The sequence below is a fragment of the Myotis brandtii genome, unplaced genomic scaffold, assembly GCF_000412655.1.
Source record: "Myotis brandtii unplaced genomic scaffold, ASM41265v1 scaffold1660, whole genome shotgun sequence".
Taxonomy (NCBI): domain Eukaryota; kingdom Metazoa; phylum Chordata; class Mammalia; order Chiroptera; family Vespertilionidae; genus Myotis; species Myotis brandtii.
This window is the reverse complement of record NW_005356088.1, coordinates 111,988-135,266: the sequence shown is the minus strand read 5'-3', so window position 1 is coordinate 135,266 and position 23,279 is coordinate 111,988. Positions and strand designations below refer to the sequence as shown.

The following is a 23,279-nucleotide window of genomic DNA, read 5'->3' as shown; positions in this document are numbered from 1 at the left end:
AGGGGACCAGGGGCTGCGGCAGGAAGGGCCAGGTGGGGGCGCAGAGTATGGACCAAGACCGCAGCCTTGCGCCCCACAGTTCCTTTTTTTTTAAAGTTGATTTTTTAAAATATATTTTATTGATTTTTTACAGAGAGGAAGGGAGAGTGATAGAGTTAGAAACATCGATGAGAGAGAAGCATCGATCAGCTGCCTCCTGCACACTTCCTACTTGGGATGTATCCGCAACCAAGGTACATGCCCTTGACCGGAATCGAACCTGGGACCCTTCAGTCCTCAGGCCGACACTCTATCCACTGAGCCAAACCGGCTAGGGCACACAGTTCCTTTCCAGGTGCATGAATTTGTGCACTGGGCCCCTAGTTTTTAAATAAGATTCCCCAAAAGATTCCCAAGCACATCAAGGTTTAAAAAGCACTGTTTAACTCTCCCAACCCAGCAAAGCAGAGTTACACGCAAACTTTCTGGGTTCTAATCTCGACTCTTTCACTTCCTAGCTGTGTGACCCAAGGTAAATTCCTTTAACTCTCTCTGTTGTCACTCCAGTGGCAGGGAGTTTCATCTGTATATTCCAGATCTCCCCTATTTGTCCTATTTGTTCTGCTAAGAAGGCTGGGCCAATGAGCTGCCTTAGCCTCTAGTTCACAATGGAGTGCCTGATACTATGAGGCAAAGAAGATCAGGGAATTTATTACCCAGACTTCCTCTTGGCTGAGTCATCTCAGGCAGGCTGGCGCCTCCACCACAGGCCCCCATGAAGGTGACTTTTCCTGCAATATTCTTCCTTCCAAGGTTCTGGGTGAGAACAGCTCCCCTGAGGTTACTGCCATCAACTTGTGTAAACAGTGCCTTTGCAAATAATCCTCATCCTATTGTCCTACATCGAATGTGCCATCTCTTTGCTTTGTGATACTGACCAATACACCAGGCCTCCCTCCATTCACCCAATAAATATCCCTGCCCGTCAGTGATGCCCGGGGTGGAGGTACAGAAGTACTAGTACTGGTAAAAGAAAAAGGACAAAATGCCTGCCCTTGTGAAACTGCTGTTCTGGACCTGACACTGTGTCTGGCACAGAGCAGACACCCTTCTAAATGGATAAGTATAACTTCCTGTTTTCATTAAAACTTTTCCTCAATCCTGTTTCAAAAGTGCATACTAAGCCTTGAACAGTGTGCTCGGTGGTTAGAATACCAGTCGCACCCCCCTCCACCACACACACACACACACACACACACACACACACACACACACACACACATCAAAGGGTTGCAGGTTTGATCCCCAGCCCAACTGGGGTGCATGTGGGAGGCAACCAATTGCTATGTCTCTCACACATCGATGTTTCTTTCATTTTTTCTCTCTCTCCCCTCTCCCCTCTCCCCTCCTCCCTTCCACTCTTTCTAAAAATCAATGGAAAAAATATCCTCAGGTGAGGATTAATAAAAGAAGTGCACACCAAGAGCCTGCTGGTTATGCAGAGCAGAGGTGCCAACAGGACTCTGAGAGGGTGGGGAACAAGCCACAAGAGTGAACTGGCGCCTTGTGGACGGGCACAGCTGAAACCAAGCGTGTCCACTCTGTGCCAGACACAGTGCCAGGTCCAGAATCGCAGTCCCCCAAGGGCAGATCTGAACCCAAATCTACTTGTTTCCATTTAATAAAATCAAAGACTTTGAAAAGATTTCACCTGAGAAAGTGAGACTTTTAAAATAAGCACAGAAGGTGAATTGTGCAGTTTTTCCACCAGATGAAACCACGGCATGCAACATCTATAACTCCATCATCTGCGAAAGAACGGTCTCACACAAATATCTTGGCTGGTGCTTTCTTAACAAAACACAAGGATTTTTGTGGAAAACAGCCACATTTCTTAGGGGGCAGATGGATTAAGCTAAATGTCTAATTAGTAATATGTGTCATTTAACATTCTGAGCTCGAGGCTTCGCAAATTCATCTTTCCACATCTGCTTGAAAGTTTCATCAAATTAATACCCCTGCCTTAGAGACCAGAGATGCCCTCGATTCTTTCCTCCCAGCCTCCCTTCCCCCAAGTGTCAGACTCATTGCAAGCCCGCAGAGACGCTCCCTTTGGAACCATCTCTGGGAAGGAGCACCAGGGGATGACAGCATGGCCATCTGCCCTGGAGGGTGGTGGGCATCAGCACTAAGATGGCACAGTGACCTCCTGATGCTAACAAAGGTCCCCCTGCTCTTCCTTCAGCCGTCCCCAGTTTGAATAGACTGGGACATCAGTGATCATGGTTCTTAGGTTCCAGATTCTTAAAGGTCAACTTAGTAGTGGATTCATTTGGCATACAGAAAGGAAGAGGATCACCATGAGACATTCCACTGAGTACTTGTTCAAAATGAGCAGAAGGATCTCGCTTTGTTGGTACCCACGAGGATTTTGTTGTTGTTGTTGTTTTGTTAATCCTCACCTGAGAATACTTTTCCCATTGATTTTTAGAGAGAATGGAATGGGGGGGGGAGGGAGGGAAGGAGGAAGGGAAGGAGGAAGGGAGGGGAGGAGGAAGGGAGGAAGAGAGAAAGCGATGTGAGACACATTGACACATCGACTGGCTGCCTCCCACACCACCCCTACCAAGGCAGGGATCAAACCTGCAGGAGATTTATGCAGTAAGAACAGGTCCGCCTGCAAGGACCATCTCTATTTGACACTCAATGAAACAGTAGCGGGTTCTACAGATTCTTGAGGAAGGTCATAGATGAGAATTTGGAGACAGAAGAAACTAGTGAGCAATTGAAGAGTCAAGTTAAGGAAAATCCATTTTCTGCCAAGGAACTTGAGTTCTTACTAAAACAATTTAATTCATCAAAGAAATGGGATGAATAATAATCTAAAAGTCTAACAAGGTAGATTTTTTTAACAACATAATAGCAACACGGTGGAGAGTAGTTTTTGTTCTGGGAACAAAAATAATAAGGAAAAGAAAAGAAAAAAACTACTTAGAAACTATCTAATCCTTTTAAAGCAAGTTCTATAAGAAAATAGAGAAAACTTCTGAATCTAATATTAATTTTATCTTCTCCTCTCATTTACTTGAAAGATAACCAAATAATAGCAATATAAAAATGTTTATGCTTTGAATCCATTAAAATACAAAAAATGGAATGCTGCTATATGGCTATACAAATGTACATATTTCCTCACTCACTTTGGTTACTGTTTTTCTCTGACACATTTACAGGTTTTGGCACACAGTTGACCTAATTCTTCTAAACCGAATATCAATTCCCATGTGGTTCCAGTATACTCTTCCCACTACTATACAGTTTTTCTTGGCTACTATTTCCTTTTGCTCATTCCTTTTTCCAGAATGTTCTTTTCCTGGAATTAGCCAATTGAAGACTATGTGTGAGATGTGGTATTAAACACTGTTGGGATTTTTTTAAAAACTCACACCACAGAGGCTTTAAACTCTTTTTGAAAAGGGCACACAGGAAAGGTTACAAATACATGGCAGCGAGTGATAATTGCAAAATCAGTAAAGCAATACCAAGGGCAGTGGGCCTGGGATAAGAGACAACCAGACGGGCTGCTCAGGAAAGTGTATCAAAGCAGGAAGAAATTATTAAGTGAGTGAGGAAAAAAAGGTTATAAAGGTGAATGACAAGAAAGAAAGAAAAAGGAAACCAGAAACATAAGGTATATTTCAATGGAAGTGGGAGAGCCATTTGACTGGCGTAAATCCGTCCAGTAGGAAAGCATTGGGAGATGAAGATAAACAGATGGGCTTGAAGCCAAGGAAGCTATGAATGCCAAGAGCAAGGCCCTATGGGAAGGTCAGAGATTGCCTATGAGGCCAGACAAATCCTGTTCTCTCAACTCAGTTCTGCTACCTACCACCTGGGTTTCCACAGCCGTAAAATGTTGGTAATAACAGCCCCTACCTCGAAGAGATTCCCTAAGCAATAAATAATAAAATTCTAGCATATATAAGGGATTTAAAATTTTTTTAAGTTTGTTCCTGAGGAGTCTGGGTTTTGTTGTGTCACCGTTAAAGGGGTCTTGGTGTAGAGTGATGTGATGAATCATTCATCTGGCAAACGAGGCCCATCTTCCTGACCAGAGGGGGTGCCTACTCTTCCCACAGGCCCTTTACTCAGCTTTCCCATTGCATTTTATTTTATTTTTCCCCCGTTGCATTTTAAAGCCAATCCAACAACATGAATTCGAACTGGCTTCTTACCCAGCCACTTCATTCCATCATACCCAAGGGCCTCCAGCACCAAGCTCCTGCCTGTACTCTGCTGTCGTTTCCCAATAAAGCTCTGGTATCTGCTCTTATGGATGCTAAGCTTCACAGCACAGCAGACATGGATGTTGTCAAGAAAGACCTAAATTCAACTGCTGATCTCATGTGTCGCTCTCAACAAGCTATTTTCTCTGAGCTCAATTTTCTCACATGGAAAACATGGAAATAATAAAACTAATCTGGGTATGTTCTTATGATGCTTAAATGAGATACGTAAATGCAGTGAGCATGTCATTAAAAACAGAATGTTAAGTACCAGTTATTACACAGTTAACCTTGAAAACAACTCTGTGAGGTGCATGCTTGTTATTATCCACTAGAGGCCCGGTGCATGACATTCGTGTACTGGGGGTGGGAGGGTGTTTCAGCCTGGCCTGTGCCCTCTCACAGTCCGGGAACCCTCAGGAGATGTCCAACTGCCTAGGAGTCAGGAGAGGCTCCCACTGCTGTGCTCACCAGCCGTGAGCATGGCTTCTGGCTGAGCACTGACCAACAGGGGGCAGCTCCTGCATTGAGCGTCTGCCCCCTGGTGGTCAGTGCGCATCATAGCAACCGGTCGTTCCGCCAGTCGATTTGCATATTAGGGTGATATTATATAGGATGTGTTACAGATGAAAATGAGGCTTCCAAGTCACAGACAACATGGGTGGCAGAGCCCCATCAGAGTCAGGCAGTCTGACTTGAGCACTACCTCGCTCTCCCAGCACTACCTTGAGCTCCCAGCACTACTTTGAGCTCCCAGCACTACCTCACTCTCTCCTTCTACCTTCTTAGAACTCTGAGAGTATAACTGCGTGGACTAGTGTCAGCTTCCCCAGGCCCAGGACCGACCTGACCTCACTGAGTCACTTGCGAGAATGTCTTTGGTTGATGTAAAAGTCATCATCACAGGGACGTCCTTAATATTCTTTAGGAATTGGTTTACTTATTATCATATTTTTTCTATTCCTAATGCCAAAAACCAACAGGCATTTTTATGGCATACAGAAGTGGAAGTTTCAAGAGTGAAGTTAAGGTCCCAGCTATTACCATACTCATGTTACTTTTTCTTCCAGAATTAACATATTTTGGTAAAAAAATTTCATCTTCTGAACACATTCTTCCTGCTCCCTCTCCTAGCTGCAACCCGACAAAATTTGCAATCAGGTTGGCTTTTTGCCTTCGTGTGAACTTGAATTGCTTATGAGCTACTCCTTTCCTCACTCCCTCTCAGTCTTTTCCATCAGCTTCTGTGCCTTCACTAGTTTTTCATTACTCAACACATCGTGTTCTTTTCTTCACCTGTTTCAATATTGCTCTGCTCACTCTATTGTTTTTCTTGGGAGGCTTCCCATTTCTCTGTTTTGACAATCCCAGGCCATTTTTTATTACAGTTTCCACAGAATATTAATGCACGTGAAGCTGCTTACTTATTTTTCTTTGAAGATGTATATCCAACACTTTTTTTGGGGGGGAAAAGTTGCTTCTGATATTATTGCTGGAGTCTTTTTACCTTTTCATAATTCAATGATCCCCTGTTCTCTTTCACTCAACCCAGGAACTTAATGTGCATGTTGGTGCATCTGCTTTCTCACTGAACAGACAAAAGATAGATATTCTACCCAGCAGGGTGTGGCTCTGTGGTTGAGCATCAACCCAGGAACCAAGAGGTCACCAGTTCAATTCCCTGTCAGGGCACATGCCCCAGTTGTGGGCTCAATCTACAGTAGAGGGTGTGCAGGAGGCAGCCAACTGATGATTCGCTCTCATCATTGATGTTTCTATCTCTCTCTCCCTCTCCCTTCTCTCTGAAATCAAATATATATAAATTTATGCACTGCGGGGCCCTCAGCCCAGCCTGCCCCTCAGTTCGGAAGCCCTCAGTGGATGTCCTACAGATGGCCACAGTCTGGCAACAGAGGCTCAGAGCAGGCGTCCTGTGTGTGTGTGTGTGTGTGTGTGTGTGTGTGTCTGCTGGGGGCCTGCCCCCAGCCACACCATGGAGGCTTGGAGCAGTAGCCCCTCTCTGTTGATCTCTCAGGTTCCTGGCCTCCACTGCGTGTTGTACTCTCCCTTGATCTGTGGCCAGGGTCGGGTGCTGCCTGCAGGCCGCGCTTTCCTGATCGCTGCTGCGACCCAGGAGCAGGCACACATGGGGGCTGCCTGCAGGCCGCCCTTTCCTGCTCTGGATAGCCGTGGCAACCCAGCAACAGGTGCACACGGGGGCTGCCTGCAGGCCACACTTTCCTGCTCTGGGATCGCCACAGCGACCCAGGAGCAGGCCTCACTGGGTGCTGCCTACAGGCTGCCCTTTCCTGCTCACCGATCACCATGGGGTCCCGGCTGGGGGCGGGGCTTAGGCGGCGTGGGGCTTAGGCAGCACACGGGGGTCCCGGATGGGGGCGGGGCTTAGGTGGCACACGGGGGTCCCAGATGGGAGTGGGGCTGCACACAGGGCCCGGATTGCACTGTCCCGCCCTGCCTGCAGTATGCAAATTAGCCGCCATCTTTGTTAGCAGCTAATTTGCATAGCGAAGGTACGGTCAACTACCATCTTTGCCTATTATTAGATAGGATATATATATATATTCAGATTGTTTTATAGAAACTTGAAAATCATTTTATAAAACAGACATTTTCAGAATCTTAACTGCTTTTACATTTTTGGATGAAAAAACTAGTACTTGAAAAAAAGATACCTGTTCAACGTGGGGCTTAGGCAGCACACGGGGGTCCCGGATGGGGACGGGGCTTAGGTGGCACACGGGGGTCCCAGATGGGGGCAGGGCTGCACACAGGGCCCGGATGGCGGCTTGCACTGTCCCGCCCTGCCTGCAGTATGCAAATTAGCCGCCATCTTTGTTAGCAGCTAATTTGCATAGCGAAGGTACGGTCAATTACCATCTTTGCCTATTATTAGATAGGATATATATATATATTCAGATTGTTTTATAGAAACTTGAAAATCATTTTATAAAACAGACATTTTCAGAATCTTAACTGCTTTTACATTTTTGGATGAAAAAAATAGTACTTGAAAAAAAGATACCTGTTCAAATGATGATTCATTCTTTCTTAATCCCACACTGCCTTTGTCTTCTTACACTTTTACATGTCTCTTGAACTTCAGAAAAGTTCAAGTGTGACATCCACCGGGTGATTTATTTCTTCTGAGCCCCCTGCTGAGTTTGAATGAATATAATAAGGCCACAAGCCTTCTCTCATCTAAAGAATAACTGACATGCTCTGATTTTGTCAAGCGGGTTCTAAGAGAGACATGGCTGTTTCATCTGGATGGAGCTCTGACCCCTTCCTGGAATACCAGTACCTCTCCGAGCGTTTTCTCCCATTTGACACGCCCTTCCTTTTGGCTGCCTTGGTAAGAGACAGGTGCCCAAGCCAATAAGCCAAAGGATTGTAAGTTATCTTGACAGTTCTACGAACCAAACGGGAAATATATAATCACATTATGGAAATATCTGAGCAGAAGATTTTAAGCATATACAATATTTCCTGTGCTTTTCATATCAAACTGCCACTAGCAATTTTTCCACAAAGCTCATTTTTCAATACTATAACATAATTTTACTTTAATTTCAGGAATTCGTTATTTGGAGTTTTTATTTTCTTCTTTTGCTTTTTATGACAAGCACCATTATGACAGATTCTTTGTAGGAGGGACAGATCCTTCTGCCTTAAGACATCTAGTGCCACTTTAAGCTGTATTATGATTCCAGGGATGACCTGGGACCCCCAGGGTTATTCCCACCCTGTGTGAGCACAGTGAGAACGTAATTTGGTAGATCTGTTTGTCTCTGCTCTGCTTCATGACAATATTTCACCTGTGTCATAAGAATTAGCCTACCCCAGACGAGTTAAAAATACCTATAAGTGAAACAACTAATCATACCCCCACTGTGTTCTCACTGAACCTCAGAACTCAGCTGAGACTGGGTTAGGTGAGAAGAGGGAAAGGCCATGGCAGGAGAAACTCCAACACCCCATTCAGGAGGCTGGGCCCTCATGAAGGCATATAACCCTCACAGCTCTGCAAGGCGGAGCCATCCTTATACTGACAACATGATTACGTTTTGAACTTAGAAGATTTCTCACAAAAAACAGCTTTCTCTCTGTAGAAGAAATATGTAGTGCCCTAGGCGGTTTGGCTCAGTGGATAGAGCGTTGGCCTTCGGACTGAAGGGTCCCAGGTTTGATTTGGGTCAAGGGCATGTCCCTCAGTTGCAGGCTCAGGCTCAATCCCCGACTCTGGTTCGGGTGTGTGCAGGAGGCAACCAATCGATGTGTCTCTTTCACATTGATGCTTTCTCTCTCTGTCTCTCCTCCTCCCTTCCAATCTCTCTAAAAATCAATGGAGAAAATATCCTCAGGTGAGGATTAACCAAAAAAGAAAAAAAGAGAGAGAGAGAAAGAGAAATATATAGAGAGCTGGTTTTAAGAGCCAGGCTGTTGGGTGTGACTGCCAGGTTCTCTACTTGCCAGCTGCCGTGCATGGAGCAAGTTACTTGTTCTCCCTGGCTCTCCATTACCGCATTGGGAAAATGTGGACGGTAATGGCATCTAACTGTAGAGGTCTTATGAGGATTAAGTGAGTTAATATATGTAAAGATCTTAAAACTGTGTTTCAAATACTCAGTAAATATTAGCTATTGTTAGTAATCATAGTCAATATACTCTGGAGGATCAGCTATTGGAATCACTAATATATCCAATAAAAGAATGATTACCTCATCATTTGACAGGAGTTTAATAAATATTTGTGAAATTACACTCATTGAAGTGATGACATTTCATAAACACTCTAGCATACAAGTCGATGGGCATGGGAGAAAGGTGAGTGTGCTTGTGACTCGGGTGCAAGGCCTGAAAAGGTGAGGCAAGTATTTACTAAGAGTCACTGTGGGTACAGATGGGCCAGGGGATCAGGAGGATCTTGGGGTCAGGGGAGCAGAAGAGCCGTGTCCACTGCTGCTGACTGAGAATCAACTGTACAACAGATGTTCCAGGTGACAAGGAAGGAGGAGTAAAGGAGACAAATACCGAGTCAGCCTCACGTAACTCAGAGCTTTCCCAGATTACATCTCTCCGGTTTATTTCAGATCCAAAGATACTCCCCAGGTCTGTTGTGGACTCGAGGTTAAGGAGACCAAATAAGGTGAAACCTGAAGCTTCCTATGGGAACATTTTCTTCCACATAGACCTTCCAAGCCATTTTAGAGGAATGACTAGTTTAACCAGAAGTTGGAGCATAATAAGGTGTATAGATATAGCATACATATACATATACATATACATATACTAATACATATACATATATACATATACATGTACATGTACATATACATATACATCCTAGAACAATCATCCTCAGGAGACAGTAATGAAAATGACACCAATGGCAATGTTAAAGTAGAATTCAGCTATACCAATACTGCTTCACTCCTTGGGGAAAGTGAAAAGAAAAAGACTGAAAATAAATATGACCTAATGTAATATGAGTAGTTGTTTTATTCTTTTTATACTGAATACTTAAAATTCCTCAGTCCTAAAAACAAAAACAAAATATTAAAGAAAAGCAGACTTTTTTTAACTAAAATTTTCTCTCCAAAAAATTAAAAATTAATGACATGAACCTGGCTGCTGTGGCTCAGTTGGTTGGGGCATCGAACTGGATACAGAAAGTTTGCAGGTTCAACATCGGGTCAGGGCACATTCCTAGGTTGCAGGTTTGATCCCCAGTTGAGGGTGTACTGGAGGCAACCAATTGATGTTTCTCTCTCTGTCTTTCTTTAAGCATGTCCTCAGGTGAGAATTAAAAAAAAATTAATGACATGATTGCCTACATCAAAAATCCAAAGTAATCAACAATAATCTAAAAAGGCTATATACTGTATGATTCCAACTACATGAGATTTTATGTGAATACAAAAAACTATATGAAAAGCCAAAACTATGACGAAAAGTAAAAGATGATTAATTGAGAAGGGGTAGTGACAAATAGGCTGAGCACAGAGGATTTTAGGGCAGTGAAAGTACCCTGTATGATGTTACAATGATGAGTACATGTCATTATACATTGGTCCAAACTCTTAGAATGTACACCAAGCATGAACCTGATGTAAACTATGAACTGTAGAAGATATGATGTGTCAATGTAGGCTCATCCTTAAGTGTCAAATGTTCCATTCTGGTGAGTGATGTTGATAATGAGGGAAACTATGCATGTGCTGGAGTAATGGGTATATGGGAAATCTCTGTACCTTCCTTTCAACTTTGCCATGAACCTAAAATTTCTCTAAAAAATATGTTTAAAAACACAGCAACTAATGACTTACTACTGTACTACCATGCCACAATGAAACACTGGTTTGGCACACCCACCAAATTCTTTCCCAGATATGTATTAACTTTAAAAAGTCACAATCAAAAGTACACAAAGCAGTATCTCAACACACACACACACACACACACACACACACACACCATCTTTGAGAAATATCACATAAATAATTTCACTGCAGAGCAACACAGTCATCCAACATTAAATTCAACAGACACAATAATCTAGGAACACATCTATCACTGAACAGCTACCTCACTGTTGCTTTAGGAAACTTTCAAAAAATGGCATTTAATGACTGCTTACAGATGAAGTGTGACACATCCCAGCCAGCATTTCACTTTAAGGTAATGGACGTCCTTCTAAAAGTGCTGAGCCAGGTTCTCTAAACAGAGAAATCCCCATTCGCGTGATGATGCCATGGTCAAGAGCCAAGCAGGGCATCAGCACTGTAAATGGGGTAGAGCCACCCAAGCTCCACGAGGTACAGAGAAGAGATGAACAGATTAATGCTCTCAGGATCCTTCTGCTTTTATCACAATAGTCCTTTCTGGAAGTTTCTTGTAATTTTTTCCAGGAAACATTATAAAGGGCTTAACCTGGAGAAGCCTATATAGGAAAGTCAAATGGATGTGGGTTCAAATCCTAGATCTTCTGCTTTCTAGCTGTGTAATGCTGTGCAAATTGTGCAACCTCCCGGAGCCTTGCCTTTCACATATGTAAATGTGGGAAGACTTACTTCCCAAGCACATGGTGACAGTTAAGTGAGCTGATCCATGTTTATCTCCTGGCTTGTAATAGGTATTTCATATCAGCTCCCTTTTATCTCCCAATGGGAAAGAGGTAGTAGATAATTAAGCCCAAACTCCCAAGACATTGAAAAGGACCAGCACAGATGTATTAGGCAGACAGCTTATTTCCCCCATGGCCAGCTGTAGAAAGACTGGACATCTTCAGATTAGTGCATAATATGTGCAGTTGGGTGCTTGTGTTGTTCGGGGCCTGATGCTAAACTCTCCATACATCCTGCCGTTTATAATGGTGATTACTAATTTTTCCTATTGTATAAATGTGGTAATCACTTAATCCAAGTTCACACTGCTACTAAATGAGAAATCTGGGACATCTCGTTTTGTGTGACGCCAGTACTCATGCACCAACCACTGGGTATGCCTTTGCTCCCTCATTTTAGAAGTTAGACAAAAAAAATTTTCTAAAATCACTTTTGGGGGAAATTGCATCAGTAGAGGTCTTAAGTCAACATACTATTTTCTTTCTGTGAAAACTAAATGCTGTTTCTTATATTCAAGCTCTAAAAGATTATGAGTCTGATATACTAGTTGGGTCAGAATTTATCTTGGCCCAAGTGAATTTTTGGCCGAAAAGATTATGAGTCTGATATACAGGGTTGGTCAGAATTTATCTTGGCCCAAGTGAATTTTTGGCCATTAATAGCTTCAGCTTGACATTGGACAGCACTTACTACAGCACTTATAAAATCTCAGGTTGCAGAGCTCTGAATCGATCATTCCAGAAAAGGATATTTATTTTACATCTGCTCATTTTCTTTGCCAAGTAGAAAAGCAATTATCTGCACCAATACAAAATATAACAGCTGCTTGGACACAATACACATAAGAATACACATATTATGCCTTAGCATACTGAATGCATAATAGGAAGGGATTATCACTTCCATGAAGTTTCCATTAATTTCTGTTATTTAGAAGAAAATCATAAATTGAAAAGTCTTAAATCCATTAACAGGTGTAGATAAACAGCATTGTTTTTTTTCCTATCATGGGGAAATGCATTCTAAAGGCTCCTGTTAATGTTTTTAAAATTTGAAAATTCTCCTAAAATGACCAAAAAAAGTGTAAAGAAAATCTTATATAAGATGTGATTTAAAAAACAAAGAGAAAATACTGATCACTCATACATATGCAGGATTAATTATGGTAACAATCTTGGAACTACTGCTTTTTCATTCTCAAAAATATAATAATTAATATCAAATGGTTTGAATTTCTTAGTCTTCACATTTAAATAATATGTTCCATCTGGGTTTATGCTCAGATTCTCCTAAAACCAAGATGAGCATGACACCACACTAGTTGCTCTTTATCTATAGGAATCGAAGTCCCTTGGTATTACTCCAAAGTTCCCTCGTGACAGGGCTCCTACCTACCTTCCTGGACTTGTCTCCCTGGTCCCAGGACTCATTTCCTGAGTCGCCTGTAGTTACACACACACACACACACACACACACACACACACACACACACACACGCTTTGCAGGTACATTCCTCTGTGTCCTCCCTCATGCTGTGCTTTCTGCCTAGGAAGACAGCCCTACCTTTCTTCCGCTCATCGTCTCATCTACTAAGACTCAGCTTGAACCAAACACCAAACTTGCCAGGCTGGCCAAAAGCCCCTACCCTGTGTATCCCATAGTTCAGTGTACATCCATTCATCACTGTTTGACTTCCCCACCAGGAGGAGAGCGAATCCACGTTGGGTCAATCAGAGTCTCTCTTTGTGAGATTCTGGAGTCAGTTCGTAGTCCTTCTCTTATGGAGATTCGAAATGAGAGTGCAGGTAGCCCTGTACCCACCAAATTAAGAAAAGACACGCTTTAAAAAGAGACTAAATGGAAAATACATGGATTTTAAAAAAGAAAGAGACCATGAAGCACCAAAGAGGCAAAAAAAGTGTTTTGATGCTGCCAGTTTCTGTGTTCAAAAATCAGGCTCAATACCCACAATAGGGTGCTGTTAGTCTAGTGCAGGGGTGGGCAACCTTTTTGTGAGTGCGTGCCAAAACCAGCAAAATCTCTGACTCAAAATTCTTCTGCATGCCAAAACTAATTTTTTAAGAACATGTTATGCCTACTTGATATCTCTTGAGGTGTATGTATGTGAAGAACCTTGAAGAAATAATAAAATTCATTCAAGCGACAAAAACATAGTATATGATGATGAAAAATACATTTATTTTTAATGTATACATGTTATGTAAAATTATTTATTTATCTAAGATGCACCTACACTGAATTTATCTGAAAAATAAAAAAGTCGATATTAAGAAAAAAAATGTAAATGGAAGATTATAAGAGAGGGTTTCGCATGCCAGCAAAAGTTACTGGCATGCCATGTTTGGCTCGCGTGCCAGGGGTTGCCCACCCCTGGTCTAGTGTTTCCTTTTAATAAGTACCCCAAATTGTTTAAACAACTTTTTAAAATGTTTCTTTCTTTTCAAGAAATGATCCCTAAGATATTTGTATGTAGCAAGTGTTTAATAAATATTTATTAATCAAATGAAATAAACTAACTGAAGAGTCAACAAAAGTCAGTTTGCAAATGTACGGTGTTACTTACATCTACAATGGTTGAAGGCAAAACATGTATAAGGCAAAATTTAATCTTTTAAAAATATTGACATTTTCCATCAATACATTTGACTTAAATATCAAGGACCCAGGTTGGAAAAGGAAAAGGAGAAAAGAACAAAATGCACATTAGCAAAGTTTCCTGTGCAGTCTATTTAGTCACTAGGAGAGCCTCTCATTTGCTATCCCATTTTAGGGTCAACCTCCAACTCCCACATAACTTCCAACAATGTACATGCCAACGGAATACAGTAATCAAAAGACAAGAGGGAAAGTGACAGCACAGTTTCAAAAGAATCTGACCCAATAGACCTTAGAAAGAGTATCCAATGACAGGAGACCACCCCATCCGGTCTCCCTTAAGCAAAACAGAAATCTAGGGAAGTAAAGTAACTGGCCCAAGGACCAGAGCAAATCAGAATCAAAGCAGAATCCAGTTTTCCCACCAGCCAGGCCATGGCTCCTTACACGACGCCGTGCTGCCTCCGTTTCTTTATATCCAGCACAACTGGGAAACAGCTCTTCCCTTTCAGAATGAGGAGCAACACTACATGGCTCAGATTTTTCATAAACAGCAACAAGGGGTAATGATGAGAGTTGTAATTTTCAAGACATCATGTTCATTGGTCATTAACTGTTATCATAGGTGTATTTTCTGTTTAAAAATATCTGGAGATTGACAGCCAATCTCGACCTAATATGAAAGATTCACCTGACCATTGTAGCTGTAAATTATGTGCTGTAAAGAGGAAGAAAACAAACTTTATGTAGGATATACGTGGTCTCTCATTGAACACATGAGAATCAAAAGTGCAGTTTTATAATTAAGTAGACAACATTTTATAATCAAAACTTTTGTTCGTTCTCAATGCAGGATGGATCATAAATCCTTTCACCCAGTCACACTCCTTTCACGGTAACCAAGGAAAACTACTGAAGGCAGCCAAATACAAAGCACAAAAATATCCAAGATAAAGACTTAACTGTCAGGAACTAAAAGCTCTACCACTTGAAACTCAAATGTATTGGTTATTCATTAGGTACTGAGGGCATGTCTAGCTCTCAACATAAGACACAAACATTATTCCTTCCAACCAACTCTGGATGGTTGTTTGGGTTTAGTTGTTTTATATTTTTCCAAATTATGATATATTAATTGCCTTCATCCCCTAAAAACCACACGTATATTCCTTTCAAATATTTTACCAATACTTTTAGAAGTTAAATCATTAAGAGCAAATCTTTAATGGCAGACTTCTCATAGAGACGGCTGCCTAGGGTGATTTCAAAATCAATATGCATTTTCTAGATTATATATAAAGTAATAAAGATCATGGTTTGAATAATATGAATAGCATTAAAAATTCATAAATCTACAACATGAAACACATCTTCCTATATTGGTACAAGGTCATTTATCTACAGAACTAGTAAGTTAAGTTTCTATTTGATTTCCAACCAAATGATTTGTTTATTAAAGTGATGTTTTATTCAATGGTAATTCTAAATATATCAAAAAAATTTAATTAAAAAGTCAACTGTTATTCTCAGAAACTAAGCATATCTTCTGCAGCAACTTATAATGAGGATGGCATTCATCACTTAAGAATAAGTGTTAACACAGGCATTCTATTACCCTCTAAACCCCACTGAACTTTCCAGCATTGCTACAGGAATGTTTTTCTCTCACAATCATTTCCCTCCAAAATATTGTAAGCTTGTGAAAAGAGAGAAAATAATTAAATCGTTACAAGTCAAATCAAGGCCATATCACTTTCTTTCATAAATACAGCAAAGAAAAGGCGAATGCTATAAAAGTATTTCTAAACAATAATTCTTCCACAGTGACTTTGCCATAAAATAAGTATGGTAGTGGGGAACCTAAATCATAGCACTACCATTTATAAAGGCCAAGATTAAAATCCATATTAAGCTCTTCCCATGTATTAACTCATTTGTTCCTCAGAATACCTCATGGAATAGGTACTAATATTACCGCCATCTACACATGAGGAAACGGAGACACAGAAAGTTGACATAATTTGCCAAAGAGCATATATACCTGTCAAGCAGTAGAGTAGAATTAGAAGCCATGTAATCTGTATGTGTGTACGTAACTGCTCTGTAAACGTCTACCTCATAGGTTTTTGTAAGAATTAAAATTGCAAGCTGTACATAAAACCTGCAGCATGATTCCTGGCCATTGGTAAGTGCCCACTCCCCTGAAGCTACAGAAGTACCCACAATGCTGATAACTGGTGAGTATCAAGGCCATGGTGCTTGTTTCTGAATTATAAGAGAATTGTCAAATCATTTCTATTTCTACAATTTGTTTTTCCTTCTGCTGAACAAAAGTTCCCTCCATACTCTTCTTGAATTTTTAAAAAATATTTTTTCAAGCATATAGATTTTAAGAGTCAATCTTCAGAACATAGTACCAGACCAAAACTTTTATCAGACAATTTTCAGAGCAACAAACTGGAAATGCCACCAATATATCTGAAACCACCATGATCTAATGTCTGGCATAAAATAATATTCTTGTGAAAGAATTATTTATATATACCTGAGTGATTATAATGTTAAGATGAGCTAATACTGGTGTTATTAAATAATCACTCCACAACCTCTCAGCAGGCTACATTAAAAAAAAGAAAGAGAAAAAATATTAATCTAGATGACTGTAACATTAAGTAAAAGAGCAAAGATATCAACAGCAAACTGCCTACAACACCCTAAGAGCCTAGCTGTATTCTGCAAAAGCAGAGAGAAATGCTTGGTGGCCTACAGGTCCCCCAGCCCCTTAACCACACAGGACAGAGGTGAAGTATTCCAGAAGGTGACTGTTGAGCTGACAAAGAAATATAGGCCTGGGATCTTCTTCTAAGGAGCTACCGTAGCAGTGACAAAATCGCATGCCAACCAGAAATGCCTACATTCTGATAGTTTTCTCTTTCAACATATGTGCATCCGGTTGCAAAGCAGATGCCTAAGCCTGATTGCTCTACACTGAGAAAGGAAAGAACTTATCATCCACTGACTGAAATTCACAGGGGATAGAGGATTGCCAAGGACGGGTACCCAATCAAGATTAAGCAGAATGAACCAAAGGCTGTCAGCAGTTAGGAGCTCTACCAACTGCTATCCATAAATTAAAAGAAATGTTGCCTACTTAGCATGTGATTTATTTGGAAGCATGTAGTGCTACATTTTGCAAGAAGCCAGGGAACCCTTTATTGAAATGATCCACTTTAGTGCTGAGTTCAGTTCAAGAACCAAAGCAGATTTCAATATGCTTTCAGGTGACATCATCAAGGTGACTCCTGCTTGACCACATCCTCTGGTCAGTGAAGGTCAAAATATTTACATGCCTAAGTCCCCTGACTTTCATTACACCACAGTTTCACTTCAGGGCCAAACCTGGTTCAGGAGGAATAACATTACTCTCAGTTAATGTTTAGCAGATAGTAAAAGAGGGGGAAAAAAATAACCTCTTCAAATTCTCCATCCGCAAAAGGGAATACTTTTCTGGTAAGCTCTGTATTTGAGAGAAGCTACTATAAAGGCAGTTGGGAGCCCAGTTTGGGCAAATCAACCCACCAAAGAGCTTTTACGGCACATTAATGACACTATCCCAATAAACACAGTAATTGAGAAGCCTGGTAACTAACTGACAGTGTTTCTTTTTGAAAATAACTTTTTAATTTAATCTGAGGTGGTTTGTGTTCTCGATGTGGAATCATTGAGGTTTATACTTGCATTAACTTTTAAGTAGGGGAGGAGATTTATTAATATGAACGCACAAACTTCACCTTTAATTGTTGGACAATTTTCCTTATAGACTTACGTTATCTCTACACCTCTGAAAGCAGCAGCTAAGTGAGACCGAAAATGGTACGTCTGAGCTCAGTCCATGGAAAAGGTGTGTGAAATGGTGGTGGGGAGGGCAAGAGAACCTAATTATTCATCAGCAATACAGGCTTTCAACACAGGTTGTTTTTTTTTTTTCTGTCATCTATAAATCTCACTTCACTAGCTTGCTAAGTTTCTCTCAATGCTGATATGAGATTATTAATAGGGATCTGAAATACATTTGCCCTACTCACAGCATCATATGTGTGGAATAAAAGTTCAAAATCCTACCTCATAAGTTTAATCCGCACAGCATCGCTTACTTTGGGGAAAAGGAGTGTAATGCAAGGTCTATAGAAATAAAGCATTAAAACGACACTTAAGAGATCAGTTACCCATTCCACCAGTGAAGGTCAGAATATTTAAACGGGTCTCTAAGTCCCCAGACTTTAATTACCTCACAAGTTCACTTTCGTGCCAAATTGTTCTCTAGTCCTAAACCTGTCTTGGTTTCTTGATTTGCATTCCTACTTACAAGGCATTTACAAGATAAATGATTAAGACCCACTAAAGTGAAAAATCTAACCACTACCTCACCCACCAAAAATGAGCCTATTTTTCAATTAAAATACCATGATCATCATCCAGCTAAGTTCCATGAGGGCAGGGCTTTGTTTACTTCACTGACAAAAATGGTGTCTGGAACATAGTAGGTGCTCAGTAAATTTTGCTGAATGAATGATTCACGACAGACCCTACAGGGTAGCAGAAAAAAGAGGAAATGAACCAGAATTTGAGGCAAGAATGGTCTTTAATGCCTACAGTGATCATTGTTATTTAAATATTAAATCAAGTAAGTATACATGAAAAAATGACTCTTTAGATATATAGGCATATCCATATACAGGGTGTCCCAAAAATGTATCTGCATTTTGAATGATTATAAAGTCAGTGTTTATTAACATACAGTTTATTTTCAAAATTTAAAAGAATCTACAGAAATGAATAATTTTCTTTGTCAATGCCTGTTTTCAAACTGATGAGCGTTCTGGTCCAGACATTGCTGATAATGTGAAGCAATGGAATCACAAACATCAAGAATCATTTCTTTCGGTATTTGTGTGCCCTCAATTCATTGACTGTTGCTGGTTTTGAACCGTAAACTTTATCTTTTATGTGTCCCCATAAAAAAAAAGTCTAGTGGCACCTTAGGATAAATTTTTTTTTGTTCAAAGGTTAATCTGGCTTCACCCATTATTTCAAATCAGTTAAACAAACCTGAAAAGGAGTGAAAATTAAGTGAATTATCAGCTGTTAAAGTGTGTATACATTTTTGGGGACACCTTATATATGAGTCTTGAAGATAATATTTCATGTAGAACTCACTGAGCTTCCTAATGTAAAAGGGAAGGTGTGTCCACATGTAAACGAATTTGATGTCCTAGGTTTTTCATTGCACTTTCTACCTATATGCCAATTACTAAGTCACACAGAGAAAAGGCAACTAAATGACTTGCAGTGGGATTTTTCCTTGGGTTGGGATTTTTCCCTGTGTATAGAAACTTCTGAAAAACATTTTACCTGATTGTATTTAGCCAACATTTTGTCAATCTAATGCCATACATACAATGCAGATAAATACTAGCCAACAGTCTTAAAGCTCAAAAACAACAACAAATCCCACACAATCCCACTCCCTGCCTGCAAACTGCAGATTTACCATTTTCACCATGCATCCTGGTGTCCAGAAACCCACACAGTTATAACACTAAACTACTAATAATGACACTGCTGGCTTCCACGCACTGAATGGCCACCCTGTGCCAGGCACCTATTTATAAGCTTATATATGTGCTAGGGCTTGCAGTCCTGACAGCCCGGCAGGGAGTAAGGTTCTACTATTACCTCCCCCTTCTGGAGGTGAGAAAACAGAGGCCCGCAGAGATAAAACAACTTGTCCAGATCAAGTAAGCGAAGGAGCCATGATTTAACTGCTGTCTGCAGAGCTCTCTTTTGTGTTTGTTTTTTTTTAAATCCTCACCAAGGATATGTTCTTATTGATTTTAGAGAAAGGAGAAGGAAGAGGGGAGTGAGGAGAGAGAGGGAGAGAGGGAGGGAGAGAGGGAAGAAGAGAGAGAGAGAGAGAGAGAGAGAGAGAGAGAGAGAGAGAGAAACAACAATCTGTTGCCTCCTGTATGTGCCCCAACCAGGGATCAAACTTGCAACCAGGGTATGTGCCCTGACCCATAATCAAACCCATAACCCTCCTGTGCATGGGACAACACTCCAACCAACTGAGCCACACAGGCCAGGGCTGCAGAGCTCTTAAGAATTGATAAGATTGCCTCTTTGAACTTTTATTTGCTTAACCTGATCACCTTCTGACATAAGCATAGTTTTCAAAAATAATTTTAATACTAATTAAATATATACTCCAGTATATGACACGTTTACTTTCCAAAAAGGGAAACTATTGACAATTTTCCTTCCCAAGGAGGGATAATGGTCTTTCCCGCCCACAAACAGGTTAACGTAGTGAGACTCTGACCCAGTTCCAGCTGAGCTGTGTATTATTCTCCGGGCATCATTCTCTCTAAAACAGCCTGGTGCTCGGGGAGAAAAAAGAACAGAACAGAACCTACAAAAGCATGCTGTCTAATTAAATGTATTAGCACCAATACCATAGATCAAAGCAAGTCAAGAGGTGCCTTATGTGTGATCCAAGGATGGCAGCAAGAATCTGTCCACCCCTGAGAGTTCAGCAGGGAGGCCAGCTCCACAGAGAATGAAACCAGTGTCCTGCCTCATCCCCAGGGCTAAGCCCTTGCCTAGGATATGGACTTTAGAGCCAAGCAAACGGGCAAAGCATACGTTTAGGGGTCACACAGCTTGAGTTCCAATCCTGACCTTCCCCCTTACTATGTAAATGTGGACCAGGTGTCTTAACCTCTAAGATCTTCCATTTCCTCCCGTGAGGAGAACGAAGATATCTACCTAAAATGCATCAGTGTGATGATTGCATGGGATACCGTATGGGACCTGCTAGTTCACGTCCTGGAACATAGTAGATGAATAACAGATATAAAACTGTCTTCCACCCCTTGAAGGACCTTCTTCATCGGTGGGTGGCAGCTGACTCACAGTGGTGTGCAAGAAATGACTACTTAATTTTTAGGTATTTTGCAAGCCAGTTATTAAATACAGCCATCATTCAAAATTAAATGATATTAACTTAAAATTAATCTTATCAAAAACAAAGGTGATACATACTACAATCTCATCACTTCCTGATTAGTTATCTTTACTTTACTGCTATTTATGCTCTTCAGGTTATTTATGTCTATTGTCTATCAGGCAGTGGAAATATTGCATCATGGTGAGCTACAGCACTTCTCCCCCAACTCACTTTCAGTGTCATCACATTTATAGCTTGAAATAAGCCCTGGTAGGAGTTATTTACATGGAAATTGGCAAACACTATAAGTCAGGATTTCCTTGCTTTGGGAGCCAGTTATTAAACATTTACCAGCACACCCTAGTATTCATATTTCATCGTATCCCTTTCTGCTCCAGCATCTTTCATCTCTACTCTCTACACGTTGTCTAAATACAGACACATGTCCATCAAATTTAAAATGAAAATGAAAACAAAAATCTACCCCCCCTCCAGTTACCATCCTTTTTCCCCTCTCCTTCATTGCCAAATTTTCTGAATAAGTATGCTTAATTCCAACACTTTTTACCAGCCTCATTAATTTATTCATTTAACAAATACTTGTGCCACTACCATTAGCCAGACACTATGAGATGAATTGGAGATACAGATATGAGCAAAACACGGCATAGCCCCTGCCCTCAGGGAACTCAGTCACATTACAATCTGACTTCTGTCCTGCCTTGGAAATCTACAAATCCCTATTTACTCCTCTGTTTTCTCCTCCTTTGCCTCCTTAAAAACAACTTCCCCAAATGTTTTATCTCCTTTGCCTCCATGGCCCTCCACATAAAGGTCAAAATTTCCTCAATGTTTCGATTGTTTGTTTCTCTTTCTTTCTCAGGAATTTCTCCCCCCAACCCTCAGGAAACTTATTTCTCCCCTTGACTTTCCATCTCAGTAACTGATGCCACAGTCCACCCAACTGTTTAAGCCAACACCCCCAAATCCGTGTTTCTTTCCTTTCCTTTCCCCCACCCCAAACATCAGCAAGTCCTGTGTGGGATCTGTATCCAAAAGGTATCCCAAACCCACCACAGCTGTTCACCCATCTCCATCTCCCTCTGTCTGTGTAAAACTTAACTCTTTTCCGTGCTTTACTCGTGTCCCCAACATCACGTACCAAGATGAAGCCAGAATATTTAATGTAACCATTTCTTACTATCTTAAGATAAAACAAAATATAACAACAGCAAAAAGAACATCACCTCCAAAGTCTCTCCATTCCAGTCAGAATAAAATTGACACTTGCTTCCTTGGCTAACACGGCCCTTCATCATCTGGGACCTGCCCACCTCCTGACCTTGCCTCTCCAATCCCCACGTGTTCATTACCCCAAGTCTGGGACCCTGTGCCCAGATTCTTGCAGGGCTAGCTCCTCCTCTCAGTCAGGAGGCTGCAGGAGGCCTGCTCTGACCAGCCAATGCAAATGTGTCCCTCTCCATCACTTCATTCATTGTCGTTTATCCAGTGCCTGTCTTCTTCTACTAGAAAGGAAGCAACATAACAGCAAAGACCTTGTCTTTCTTACTCACCAGGATGTTCCTGGTACCGAGAACAGTGTCTGGCTTGTGGTAGACACTCAGTGGGTATTTTATTTAAAACAGATATTTAATAAATGAATGAATAAAGCAAGAGGCAAAAAAAATAAGAAATAGGGAAAGGTGGAAATAATGGGAAACACAGACCCTGAAACCAAAGGATTTTTCTAGAAATGAACAGAAAAATAAGAACAGCAATCTGAAGTAGTAAAGTACTAACAGTATGAATTGAATTTCCATCTTTATTAAGTTCTGGCTTGCTCGTGGCTTGAGCAAGATTAGAGGCAACCTAATTTAGTGAGCACCTGTTCTGATAAATGGATGTTAAGTGTTATGGCTAGGTGAAATTATTTTTAAAAAAGAAGTCCCATGCTTTAAAGATTTTCCTGCATTCCCACAAACATTTCTGAGAGGCAGAGTCCCCTGGGCTTCTTCCCATACTTGTGCTGTAATAAATTCCTACCACACACAAGAGCAAGGTGAGACAGCAAGCGGAAGGTAGAGCGCTCTTCTCCCCCAGAAAACCAAGGGCTGGGGTCTCCACACAAGGTTTTTTCTTTTTTAATTTTTTATTAAGTTATTACATATGTGTACTTATCCCCACGTTACCCCCCATCCCCCCCACTCATGCCTTCACCCCCCTGTTGTCTGTGTCCATTGGTTAGGC

General features: G+C 41.0%; 1 protein-coding gene across 1 annotated transcript in view; it reads right to left on the bottom strand.

Annotated features, from left to right (window-relative positions):
- Positions 1 to 23,279, bottom strand: part of TMTC1 (transmembrane and tetratricopeptide repeat containing 1) — a gene marked incomplete at its 5' end in the record, with an annotated part of 239,908 nt that overhangs the window by 181,609 nt on the left and 35,020 nt on the right. The window lies entirely within an intron of this gene.